Here is a 13,146-nt window from a genome sequence, read left to right as displayed (position 1 = left end):
TGACCCTGCCAGGAAGCAAAGAGGGTCCCAGAGAGCTCCTCATGTCTGGGTCCTTCAATTATTGGTATAAAGGCAGAAGGAGCTTCCCAGAAACTTAGACAAGGCAGTCCTCGTGACTTGGTGGAGTTGTGTTTGTGTGGGTAAGGCCACTCCAGAGGAAAGAAGCACCACCCCCAGTTCAGCCCTCAGGAGGAGCAGGACAGGGTGTATCACAGAGCAGCAGTTGGTGAAATTGGGATACAGAAGTAAAGCAAACCCAGCAGCAGGGTCAGAGGTCTGGACAGCACAACCCCAGTGTCTGGGTTGAAATGGCTCTCAGCTTCAGCATCCTTCCAGCACAGGACTTGGGCCTGATGAAACCCAGACCAGTTCTTCCCACTGTTGCCACCACTGCTGACAACAAGATGTGAGCTTGGCCTGTAGACACCATCCTGCTCCTCCATGAGATGCTGGTGGAGCTACCACATGTCCAGGAAAGAGGGATGGCAAATGGGGGTGAAAGAGAGATGGGCAGCACCTACATGTTGGCACTTGCCAGTGGGATTGAGAGTGGGAAAAAATGATCCCTGTGTGTGTGCAGTGTGCGTGTGTGTTGTCTTGCTGGCAGAGGACAGAAGTGGAGAGCCCTGGCCCAGGCGGACATCAGTAACATGATTAACTGGCTTTGGTAAAGCTTCAGGAGCTGAGGGGAACTGATTAGCTTCTCTGTCAATAGAAGCCAAATCCTCCCACATGGTGGAGAGCAAACTGCACCAGCCATGAACTGAAGGGGAATTGGACAGACAGATTTGGATTTGAGATTTTTTGTTTCTTTCTTATTAGTTATTTTAAGAGTCTGGCCTCTATTTCTTTCTCCACCTTCTCTGAAGGGAAGAAAAAGCCTCTTTTCCATCTCTGCTAATGTCACCATTAAGCTTCATGCTCTAAGCTGTAAGCTTTGATTTTTTCCAGCCCAAGAGCACACAGCTGTCCCATTCCCAGGAACATTTCAGAGTCATGGGTTGGGGCAACCCCTTGTCTCATGGTCCTCCCTGCAAAGCTGGCAGTCCTGCTGGGCCAGGCATGCTGGCTTTCCTACAAACTCAGAAGCAAGTGGGAAGTGTTACAGATGCAGTGAGTTAGCATGTCTGTATGTGGCTTCTCTTGCCTGGCACCTCAGAGACTACCCAGAGATGGCTCCACTTGTGCTGTGTGCAGCATGTCTCCCTGTGCTGCCAGGCAGCCCTCCTGTGCTTGACCAGGAGAGATGATGTTCTGAACCATGGCAGCCTTTGTATACATTTCCCTAGAAAAGCTCATATGTGCCTGCAGTCAGTGCCTGCCATGCTCCAGTGTAAAACTTGCTTGTATTGCACATCAGTACCCTTTGCAGTCCCAGCTGCTGCTGCTCACAGGTCTGCAGTGGAGGGGCAGGGACCTCTGAGCAGTGCTAGCCGAGACCTGCTGTTTCCTCTCCTTCCTGCCTCCTCCTCCTCTTCTCTCTCTGCCCAGGTTGAACCAAGTGACAAATGAGGTCTTCACTGGGAGCTGTGACTCCCTGGCTGTCAGTGCAGCCAGTTCTCTCCTCAGATTGACTTCTCTGCAGCCCTGCTGATTCTGGGGGGCTGCACTAGCACTAGCCAAAAGGCTGCTCTGTCCCATGGAGAGGCCAGGCCAGGTCAGGTCAGCAGAAGTGGCTGATCAAAGGCTACTCCACAACTGCGCTTAATTCCTCATTTGTTACAGCTTTGCTGGACTGTGGTGGATGCAGCAATGTCAGCTCACTAGAAGGCTCGCAGTGAGTTCCTCGCTGTGGAACAGCTCTTCTCCCTTTCTTTATCCTTCTCCCAAACCTTGCAGCCTCACGCAGTGTCTTTGATCACAGCCAGGCAAAGCTGGCTCTGGAGATTCAGAGTTCTGCTCCTAACTGCTAGCATGGCCCGAAGCCTCTTGTTACTCCTCCCTGGGCTTTAGTTCCACGTCTGCAAGTTCAGGATGAAACCTCTCATGGATAATTGCAGTGACAATGGTTCTTGAAGTACCAGGGTGCTGTCTGTGCATTTTGGTGTCTCCTCCTCTGCAGTCCAGCCCTTTTCCCCTTTTGCTTTCCAGCCTGTGGGTAAGTAGGAAAGATTTAGGAACTAAGAAATGCTCAGTGATGAGGAAAGAGCAGGGCACTAAGTGCACTCAATTCTACCACTCATTTTTTTTTTCAGTTAATTTAGCACACACATTGTCCATGCATTGTTTGGTAACAGGCTGGGCAGCCTTAGCTGGCAAAATGTTTTACTGTAGGTCCTATACTAATTGTATGAATTCCAGTTGTTCCTTCCCCCAGTTTGACCCCAAGTTTTGCTTTCACTGGCAGAGGAGCCAAGGTTTGAAAGAGAAGGCATTTACTGAAGAGCAGATGTGCTGAAGCAGAGCTCCTCTGTAGTTCCTGCCAGTTCTCACTTCAGTTGTCCTTGGATGTCTCATGGCCATTGAGTAGTGACATTTGTCCAGGAGTCCAGGTTACACACCCTGTTACTGGAGGTGCTCAGCAGGACTCTTCCTCTGGTGCTGTAGGGTCTCAAAGCTGGGTAAGACACCAGATCTGCAGATCCTGACTATCGTCAGTTGGGGAACACACACAGTCAGCAACTGCCCGACTGTTTTGTGTGATCTCCTCTCTATCAAGTCATTAAGGGATTTAGGTAGTCGTTTTCCAAGACAGAGATATCTGTGGCAATTTGCATGGGCAATCCCATGACAGCACTGGTCTTTCCAATGTGGAGTCAAAGGTGAGGGCGCGAGTGGTCACTTGCACATATAGCTCCCTAAGCACAGATCATTTGGTTGTTGTTATCTTCACTTGAGCTGTACTTGGTCTGAAGTAGTCAGATCATCTCCAAGCTCAGCTCTCAAAATACAGCTGTTACTCAGAGACTATTGATCCATGCATCAAAATCCGGGAGTCTTGGGTTTGACCCTCAGCCACTCACATTCAGGAATACACTCATTTTCTTTGGACTTTGCTAGATCCTAGCATGCTCCACAGAAACAGTTGTAAGGGGCTGACACCATTTGCTACCCCTTCACCCAGCATGGAAACAAAACAACAACCAAAGTAAAAGGAATCTGCTCCTCACGACCAGAAGGACAGATGATATGGCCCCAAGTACCAGAAGCTACTTCCATCTGGGCAAGATGTGCAAGATGGTTTTTCGGCATTGTTCTCCCCCTTGCTCTCAGACATCTAACAGGAGGGCAGGAAGCACTGGGAAGGATTGCTTGGGATTTGTGGGAGTCTCCAGTACTGGATTTTTTTAAAGAACCTGTTAGAAAACATATGTCAAGAACAGGTTGCAGAGAGATGATCCCAGTTTGTGAAGGAGGAACAGACTAAATGCTTCTTGATATCCAGCCAGCCCCAATGTCTTTGGTTCTGATCTCACTCTTTCATGTGTGCTATCTCTGGTCATGTCTGTAGGACAGATACGAGAGTTGATTTAAACTAGAGACTGGTAATGGTGCTAGCATAGGTATTGCTCTGCTGTGAAACCGTCTACAACACAGACGTTTGAGATGAGCAGCCATGAAGTGAATGAAAAGTGAGACGGGGACTGTTCATTTGATTAACTGCTCTCTCCGTGGGTCCATGAGAGGTAAATCCAGAAAGCTGGCATAGAGAGGGATTAGCAGAAATGCGGTTATCGAAATGCAGAGATAAATGGAGTGAGCATTCACAGGCCTGAGTTACTGAGTAGGAAGAGTAGCAGCTTAGTGCTGGGCTGTAAATCCTGAGAGATACCTGCCTGTTAATTAAAATGACAGTCCTTGGAGGGGGGAGGAGGGGTTTGCCTCTCTCTCTGTCAAGGTGCAATTAGTGGAAATCAGGATTTGTAGATTAAGGTGTCATTTGGGGTCAGGAGGACAGGAAACCATCTCCTGTTAAACAAGGAGAAACTCTGCCAGCTAATGAGAGCACCTCACAGTCTAGGCTCAGGCATCACTAGATCGGCTCCAAGGAGGAAGCGCGTTGCAGGGACGCCATTAGCACAGGGCTGTCACTGTCACTGTTTGTGTGCGCAGTCCTGCTTGTGCTCTTACAGGGGTGTCCCAGTGATTGACATGAGGGGGACTTATCCCCAGAGAAGCGAAAGCAAACCAGTCTGCCTCTCCTTGGATCGCTGTCTGCTGGAGACTGTTGCTTTGTCTGTGCCCACCCGGTCCTTGCTCTCTGACTCACCCTGCCTTGGTGCTGACAGCCATGCACTTTTGCAAGCACTAAATCCTCGTGCTCTTTGAAGCTTTTCCCTCGCTTTCCTTGGCAGGCAGCCCCTGTGGGTATTTGCCTTCACAACAGCAACTGCACTGCAGCTCAATAGCAGAAGAGACAGGCAAAGCAGGACCATTCATCCTGCCAACGATTTTTGTTGGCACACCATGGCAATCCATTACAGATCAGGAAGTGTGTGCCCGCTGTTTTTAATCCCAGCTGCCAGCAAGAATAATCAAAAGCATCCAGTATGTCTGACAGCATCTCAGCACAACTGTAGGTAATAACATAAGAAATCAATAGCCAATTAAAACTGATCCACAGCATTTGATCTTTCATAGTGCAATGGGAACAGTAATTAATGGAGCTTCCTTGCGACAGTCACTATTCAGAACTTCCTGCCAAGGCTAATGTGGTTTCATTTTCAATGAGCTTTGCTTCCTAGAGGAAATGCCGGGCTGAGGTAGCCTCAGGGTGTTTTCTAGCCAGGTCACTCAGGCTTTCAGCATTCAAAGGATTTAGGAGTCAAAGTCCCAATAAAATACAGAGAAACAGAGATTAAGTGTCTTCAGGGTCTTTATCTGTCCTGATCTGATTCTCAGGAGTAAAGCAGATGTTTTCATTCAGGTCTGCGTAGTCTCCTAAGGTACAAAGCAGAAAGAATTATTACAGCAGTAGGGAAGTAGTTCTGGGGAAGCATCAAGCCCATGCACTGGCTCAGTGACACTCCAAAGGCAGAGCACAAGGCAGAGAAGTTCAGCAGATGTCTTCAGAGGAGAAACCTGAGACCAACCAAGACAGCAAATGTGCATGGCTTCGGCATACCTGGAAGAGACCCGTAAGAGTATGCAGAAGTCTTCCATGACCTCCAGCTTATGACACTGCTTTCCACGCTGTTCTTGCACTTCTTGGCCAGTTTGCCTGCAGACTGGAGCTACCAGGAGCTGACTGGAGTGACCAGATCTGGGCCTTATCAACAGAGCAGGCAGCTGGGATAAAGTCAGGCAGCCAGTTCCCTTCTTTTGCACTGTGAATCCCCGTTTGCATATATTCAGCCACAGTGTGTGTGCTCAAAAAAAATCACTGAGAAAATCATTGATTTATCAGCTGTAAAGAAGGGGTGTGGAGATAGCAACAGCCCCCACAGGGCACGTTGTGGGGCTCTCAATCCAGCTGGGCAGGGACTGTCCCTCAAGAGTCCTGTACCCGGGCCAGCAGCAGGAGCAGTGATGCTGCACAGCTGATCTGCTGACTGACTGCTTGGCCACTATCCAGGAACAGCGGATGCTCGGCAAAGCCAAGACATGCTACCTACCTCTCTGTTCCTGAAAGATGGGACCTATTTTTATCTAATGCTGCATTGATTATTCAATAAGAGAGCAGGGTGGGCCAGCCAGTGTGCATGCATGCGTGCTGCTTTCTCCAGCGGGCATTTCTGCAGAGGCTTCATGTCCTTACTGCACTCCAGTGCTGCTCTGGCAGCTCTCTGCAGAACAAGCACGTTGCTGCTGAGCAAAGAGGGTTTGGACCTGGCTCTGAACCTCCTCTTTTTTTTGCAGGGGAGAAGCTTGGCTTCCCGCACAGTCAGAGCAGTACCTGGTCTTTCACACATGTCCTTTCAACTTCACAGTCCTTCACCACATCCATCTCCACGCACTTTCCCACTGTTGCAACAGGGCTCCGGAGATGCATTTTGTCATGAATAACTATATGGTGCTCTCTGCTCCAGTGGATCAATGTGTTTAGCATTTTACGAGGGCAACATAATTAACATTTTCTGAGGGGAAAATAAATCCTTTTGCCTTGTGAACTGCATCTTGTGCTTTCGAGGGTGGTACATTATAATCACAACAGTGCATCCCTGTCACTAAACCCCATGCTGGAATCAAGTGCCTGGTGTCCCTGGGTTAAGATCCCACCATGGACAGAGGCAGAAGTACACACCTGCCTGTCACAGCTTCTACACTATGGCAGGAGATCCCTTCCTAGGCAGCTGGTAGGATCTCCCTCACCAGCTGCATACATTGTGCTGTCTAGTAAAGGATGGGAAAAGTCCTCAGCTCTGTGCCAGGCTGTGTTTTTCCAACTGCCTTCTGTCCCATCGCTCCTCCTACTACAGCCTCCCTTGCTGCAGACGCATTACTTCTGGAGGTGGAAGGCTGCAGTCCATGGCATGCCATTGTGGCCATAGCAAGAGAAGTCAACTCTGTAGTCAAAGATTGAGGCCACAGAGGGGTCATCCCCAATGCACAGTGGAAGACGCTGCGCTTGGTGTGTCCCCAGCTCTGTAGAGAGCCAGAAGCAGAGGTAAGAAGAGATTAACAGGAAGCCATATTAATCCAGATCTGAGATCACTTCTTAAAGTAGTGACTGATTGGTTCTTCTCCTGGAGGGATGACTACCTACCAACAGAGCCATCTTTCAGACCCAGATCCAGCAGTCTGTAAGAAAGAATACTGCAAACATGGGCTAAGTTGCTAAACTTATTCTGCCTGGAAGTTACTCCCTGAAGCAGCACTTTTCTTCCTCAACCAAGACCCACCAATGGCAGCCACAGCCTGAGGCACTCTGCCCCATGGCCGAGCTGGATCCACAACACCCATATGACCATGCAGTGATTGGCAAAATTTGTTCAGTAAGATTAAATAACGCCAGGGATCCTGTGCCCAGTAGTCCAGCCAGCACTTTACCTTCTCGGAAGAGGTCCATCCTGCAGACAAACCCACAGCAATGACATTCAGGCAGGGCCAGCATGGAGTGGGCAGTCATCACTACCTGCTGAATGCAGAGACGCCTGAGGAGCTGTAGGCCTGGGCATTTACTGTGCCAGGTGGAACAATTCACTCTGTTCAGCCATGACCAACCACATCATGGACCGCTCTGTGTCTTCCAAGGCTCTGCTCCAGACCTTTGCTGCAGGCTTAGTCACTCTCGGTTCCTTTCATTGCTTTCATTCTTTTGAGCTCAGCATTGATGGATCCCATAGGTCTAGATGAACTCTTACCTACCGCTTTCAGCTTGCATCAGCATCTGCTCAGCTGTGTATCACAGTCCCTAAATGTCTTTGGCTCTGGTGAAAGAAACTTGTATACCCACATCAGGAAGGCAAAAGTTTTACCCTCCCAAAGATCCTAGCTAGTAACAGATCAGAAATTATAGACCCTGGTCCCCTTGGCTTCCTTAATTTTGAATAGTGCCTCTGTGTGAGAAGTGAAGACCTTTGCAGAGAAGAAGGTGGGGTGAGACCTGTGAGAGCACTGTACAGGAGCAGAGAGGAGGGGCTGCAGCACCCAAGGTGGAAGGGTCCTGGGAATCTCACAGAAATCCTGGGGTCTACAGTGAAAGTTTTTGTCATGGCTGTGGAGGACAAAGCAGCCAAACCCAGGCTGCACCATAGTGTATCCCAGAGACACGTTTGTCCTGACAAAAGGCTGGCCAAAGAGCGCCATGAGTAACTTCTTGGGGCATCTTCCTACATGGGGATAGAGGGCAAAGATACCAACATCTTGCTCCAACAAGTAGAAGCAATCGCAATGCACATGTCAACCTACAACTTCAGAGGCACACCCAGGACCATTATTTTACCTTCTGTGCCCTAAATTAGCCTGGGGGATGTTCTGTTAAGGGTGATCTGTACTCACCTTTATGTATCTCCTAACTGGTCCTTATTCCTCTTAGTAGAAGAGCACTTGGTTGGCTGGAGCAGTCTGGAGGGATTTGGCTCATACAGAACAGGCATCCCTTAGAAAATTAAAAACTGTAGAACTATTCCCTTTTTTTCTTACAGAAATTCATTTGCTAATAAAAGCAGAGAGGGAGGCACTATTTCTACCTTCAATAAGCAAATGTCATGTTTTGATCATTATTGAACAAAGCATTTTGATTTAGCATTTAGAGATGACTGCTCATGCTGAGTATTTTAAATTCAGTGTCAGAATCGCAGTACAACATTTTTTAAAAAATCAAATCCAAATGAAACATTCTCACCTGTCTGATAATATGTATGTATTCTTCCATTCTGGGGGACACTTTGACTTTTTCAAGTCTTAATCCAAGCAAGTGTGGAGCCAGATTTCCAAAGCCTGCACAAAACAGCACTGATGTCCAGCTTTGCCTTTAAAGACGTGTCCCAGGAATGGCTGAGGGTCCAGCATGACTGCACAGGCAGCACTTTGGTCCAAGTAACATTAGCTATCAGGTAAGAAGGTTCAGGACCCAGACCTGGAGGACTGACTGCCATGGTGTAAGAATAGTGAATTGGAAGCCACATGTTTTTCGTTTCCTCACCATGAGTATCCACTTCTGTGGACTTCTGCCAGGGAAGCCTGAAGGTAGAAGAGACTCATAAAATCACCCAGAGACCAGGGTGTGCATTTGGATAGTGTTCTGTTCAATCTAGTTTGAAATGATTATTTACTCCCTTCTTTTGAAGACCTAAGAGAATCTGTCATGCACACAAGCGTCTTTCACCTCTTGTGCACAAAGTCTTTTCAAGATGTGAGGTTTTGCTGTCATCTCCATTTTAAATTTGTGGAGAAAAAAAGCACCAAGAGAGTCTGTATAATCCAAGTTACAAAGCAAGGAGGGGAAACTTTGAGAGAGCAAAGGAGTATATGGGTAATGCCTCCAAGTTCTATCCCTTCTATTATGGGTTATGGGTAGACTCACAAGTGGGGAGTGCTGCTGGAGATGCATGATTCAGAAGCAAGGCTGTTCTGCCGATGGAGCTCCTCTCTTCATTTATTTATTTGCTTTTTCCAAGAAGACTCTCATTTATTGCTGCCTGCATAGACAGAGACTGCCCTTTAATCCTCTGCTTTACTGTGTGCTGTGAATTAAATACCGCAGGAATACAAGAGCCCTTAAGGGCACAACATCCATTTTGATGTAGCTGTCCACAGCCAGCTGAGTTTACAGGAGTACTTTTTGTTTATGGTTCATCTGTTGCCTGAGCGAGGGCTTCTCTGGGTTTTATTTTACTTATTTTTGCTGTTACTCCTTGTTTTGGGGCTTTTTTGGTCCCAGTTTTGAAGCAGAGTGTAAAAGTGCTAGTCTGGGCAGGGCAAGAGAAAGTTGTGGTGGTTGATAGCTTGTATGCTTACAGCTGAAAATACTGAGGCATTTCTTGGTGTTGCTGTGTGTGGTTCCCAGGGCCAGCCCAGCTCCCCGTCACAGATGGCACCCTGTAGACAGCTGATGCTGTTTTCCCATTGCAAACAAACCATGTGGGAGTGCTGAACAAAGAGGAATTTCCTGTCCCTTGAACACCTCCTATCAGCTCCTTAATTTTGCCAGTCATTCCTCATTCTGGGCCCAGCCCATGTGTTGTAGAGGAACACACCAGTGGGCAGAGGACATGGCTGAGGATGGCTACCGTGGGATGAAGGCAGCACTTCACACAGAAACTCACATCTGCCTAGCAGCCATAAAAGCTCCCCAAATGCTCCTGCCACATACTGCCCTAAGCTCCCACAAGCTCCACAAGCACCATGACAGGCAGTCCTACCTGTCCTCTCAATTCATCCCACTGGGTAAAGCATTCCTCCTTCCCCAGCTACGAATGCCATGTATGTGGGATGGACTGCTCCTGCTTCCAAGGGGAACCCATAGCTTCCTGTGGGCACAAGAATCACTGCTTCATACTTGTGTTATGTGAACTCATGATGTGTTCATGTCAGTGAACAATCTGGAAATAGTCTCTTGCCGTACATCTCTGCATCATCCTGCAAAATTGCTGTGCAGCCTGGTGGAGAAACTCTCCTGGCTGTCATGCCAAGCACTCCCATCAGTAATAAAAGAGGTACATCCTTTCCCTGGCCCCCCCACGCTCAGCCCCAGCATGGCTGGGGGCGAGGTCTGCCATCACTCGCCTGGTGGAACAGCAACTGTGGGGACTCCCAGAGATGCCAGTGCTGGATCCATCTCCCACCTGGCAGGGCTCCTGCTGAGTCTGAGAGTGGGTGTTAATGGCTGCAGAGAGCTTGGGGTGTAGCTCAACCACCCCCCAAGATGGGACCTGCTGCTCCCGTTGCCCTGCCAGATGGAGCGGAGGAGGCAGGAAAGGAGAAGGGCTCTCACTGCCTTTGTGGGGGGGTCCTGGCCCACGTGGGACTGAGGAAGCTTTGAGGCAGAGCTGTCCTTGAACCCCAGCTTGCATGAGAGGAGACAAGCTGTAATAAACACAAGGTTTGTTGGCTAGTCAGCAGTTGAAGGCTTGGGGGCCAACCTGTTTGTGCTGTTAATGACCCAAAGTGGAAGAGTCCATGCCTCCATAAAACACCTCACCAAGACAGCTGGGAGCAGCTTTTCCACATACACCACTGGAGGCTCTGTCTGGGCCATGGAGGTCTCACCCCTTGAGGGGCTCACTTTCAGTTTTGCTGGAGTTGTGGCCTCTGCGGCCTGAGAAGAGCCAAGAATGGCACTCGCGTCACAGTGAAAGCTGCCTGCCAGCAGAGCCCCATTACAGCAAATACACTTAAAAGGTGATGGGCAGAAGGAGGAGTGTTTTATCTTCCCCAAACCTGTGGACTCCATCATGGCAGATGTCATCCAGCGGTCAACAGCGCTCAACAGAGTTCAGCCATGCAGCCATACTGGTTCAGCCGAGACAAAACACAGCCCAGATTTGTACATATTTAATCTGTTCTCTAGATATTAAAAAAGGGTGCATGGAGAATGATTGATAAGAAAGTGCCTGATTATAATCAGCTAATTATTTTTCCATACACTGAGCATTCATTAAAGCACTAATCATTATGAACACATTTTCAGTTTATGCTCTATGATGTCGTTCAACGCTGGACGTTTCTCAGCTTGCACGTCCTCCTCGTACAGTTCCAGCATTATTCAGAGTAGACCTTTGCTAGATGTCTTGTGGACTGGAGACATCCTGCTCACTGGTCCAGTGTCTTGCAACTGCCAGAAACATCTAAAAGACAGCACCTGAGGTCCCAGATTATCCATTAGCTGGACTTCTGTATACAGGACAGATTGTCCACTAAGGTCTTGAAACATTCTGGAGGCAAAATTTATATTTTGGAAAGCGGAGGTAACATTTATGAAGGAGTCTATACTTCCTATTTGGCTTCGTCTGAAAGCAAAGAAACACGAATGTAGCGGTGGTTTGTATGAAAAGTTACTGTGCGATGAAAGCATTCCTGAGCTGAAGAAAAGTGTGATGAGAGGATAATGGACTCCAGAAAAGCAGCAGCAGCAGCCTCAGGGGACCAGAGCAGGGAGCATCTCTTGAGAAGGGAATCTGAGGGATAAAAGAGCTGCCAACAGCTCGTGGCTGCCAAAAGGGATGATACTAAAGGCACAACAGCAAACTGTGCCTGAGCAGGGGAAAGCTCAGAAGCGTGGGAAGAGAGCATTGAGGCTGCATCAGGAGCTCTTTGAGGACCCCAAATCAGAAGCCACAATCACACAAAAGACAGAAAGAAGAGCCTGCAACTAATGACAAGTCCCTAGGAATCACACAGGCATGGGGAGCCATCAGAGACGAGCCCCAGGATGACCATCCAGACATACAAAAGACAAGAAGAAATGAGTCCATAAGCGTATGTAAAGTAAGAAGAACAAGTCAAGTCAAAGAGCTCAAATAATATTTGATGCAAAAAGGGCCAAAGAGTTAAATGTTGCCTTTGTTTCAGTCTTCAAAACTTAACTAAAATAATTTTAATGAGAAGAAAGGAGCCCGGGGCAGAATTGGAAAAGAACAGACTCAAAAATATTCAAATAAGTTAGCTCTGTCCTTGTCAGTGTGTCCTAATGAACTTCAGAGGAAGCTGCAGGAGCAGTCTATGACCTGTGAGCATTTCATAATCAGGAACTTGGGGAGGATGCAGAAGGTGCCAGGCAGCTGGGGAAATGCAAGCAGTCTACCTAGCTTTAAATATAATATTTATCATTAAAGAATGAAGGAACTGAGGATCAAGGAAATGAAGGGCAAATCAGCTTAACTGATTCATAGAAAAGATATTAGAATAATTTTTAACTAACAGGTTGGTGAGCACAAGAGTATAACCATATCTAATTTGGAAGTGTAATTGTCCTAGTGGATAAGAAGGAAGCAGTCAGTTTGTTATGCCATGGCCTGGGCAGTGCTTTTGATGCTTTGCCTTAAGATTCTCCTAAACAAACCAGAGAAGTGTGACCTAGATTAAATAACTATAATGCAGCTGTACAGCCGATTGAAAAACTGTTTCCTCAGTAGTTGACAGTGGTGCACTGGAGACTGGAAACGCATTTCAAGTAGGACTGTTTTGGACTCACTCTCTTCAACATTTTTATTAATGGCTTAGATAACCAAATAGGAAGTGCTGTTATAAAATTCACAGATGACACCAAGCTTGGAAAGGCTGGCAAGCACTCTGGAGGATCAGATCAGAAACTGAAATGGTCTTGGCAAATTGAAGAAATCAACAAGATGGAAATGAATGCATGAAGTGCAAAGTGCTACCCTTAGAAAGGAGAAACCAGAATCCCAAACACAAGCTGGATCAGGCAGTCCCAAAGCTGAAGGCAGCAATTCTGTGATGTATCAGTTTATTTCACCAGGATATCAAAAGGGAGGGGGGGTGTACAGTGCTGATTCTACACCTCCCTGCTCTGAGGACTGCACCCTGCTGGGAAGTTCGTTTGCAGAAAAAGGGGGCTGAAATGAAGAGATTCTGTAAATGATGAACTGGAGTGAGAAGAGGGAGGATTTGCAGGAGAAGATCCCTCTGGCTTGGTTTGTCACCAAGGACTATCTTGCATCAGGGATGAGGGATAAAATACAAGGAGTTGCACTAAAAAGTAGTATGGATTGGAAGGGTCCAGTGGGAGCTTGGTGATTCATCTCCCATGTGCTGTGAGGTACGTGTGAAGTTGGGGTGAAGCACAAATTATTATTATTATTA

Source organism: Mesitornis unicolor, unplaced genomic scaffold, assembly GCF_000695765.1.
Source record: "Mesitornis unicolor isolate BGI_N332 unplaced genomic scaffold, ASM69576v1 scaffold1002, whole genome shotgun sequence".
Taxonomy (NCBI): domain Eukaryota; kingdom Metazoa; phylum Chordata; class Aves; order Mesitornithiformes; family Mesitornithidae; genus Mesitornis; species Mesitornis unicolor.
This window is presented reverse-complemented; position numbering follows the sequence as displayed.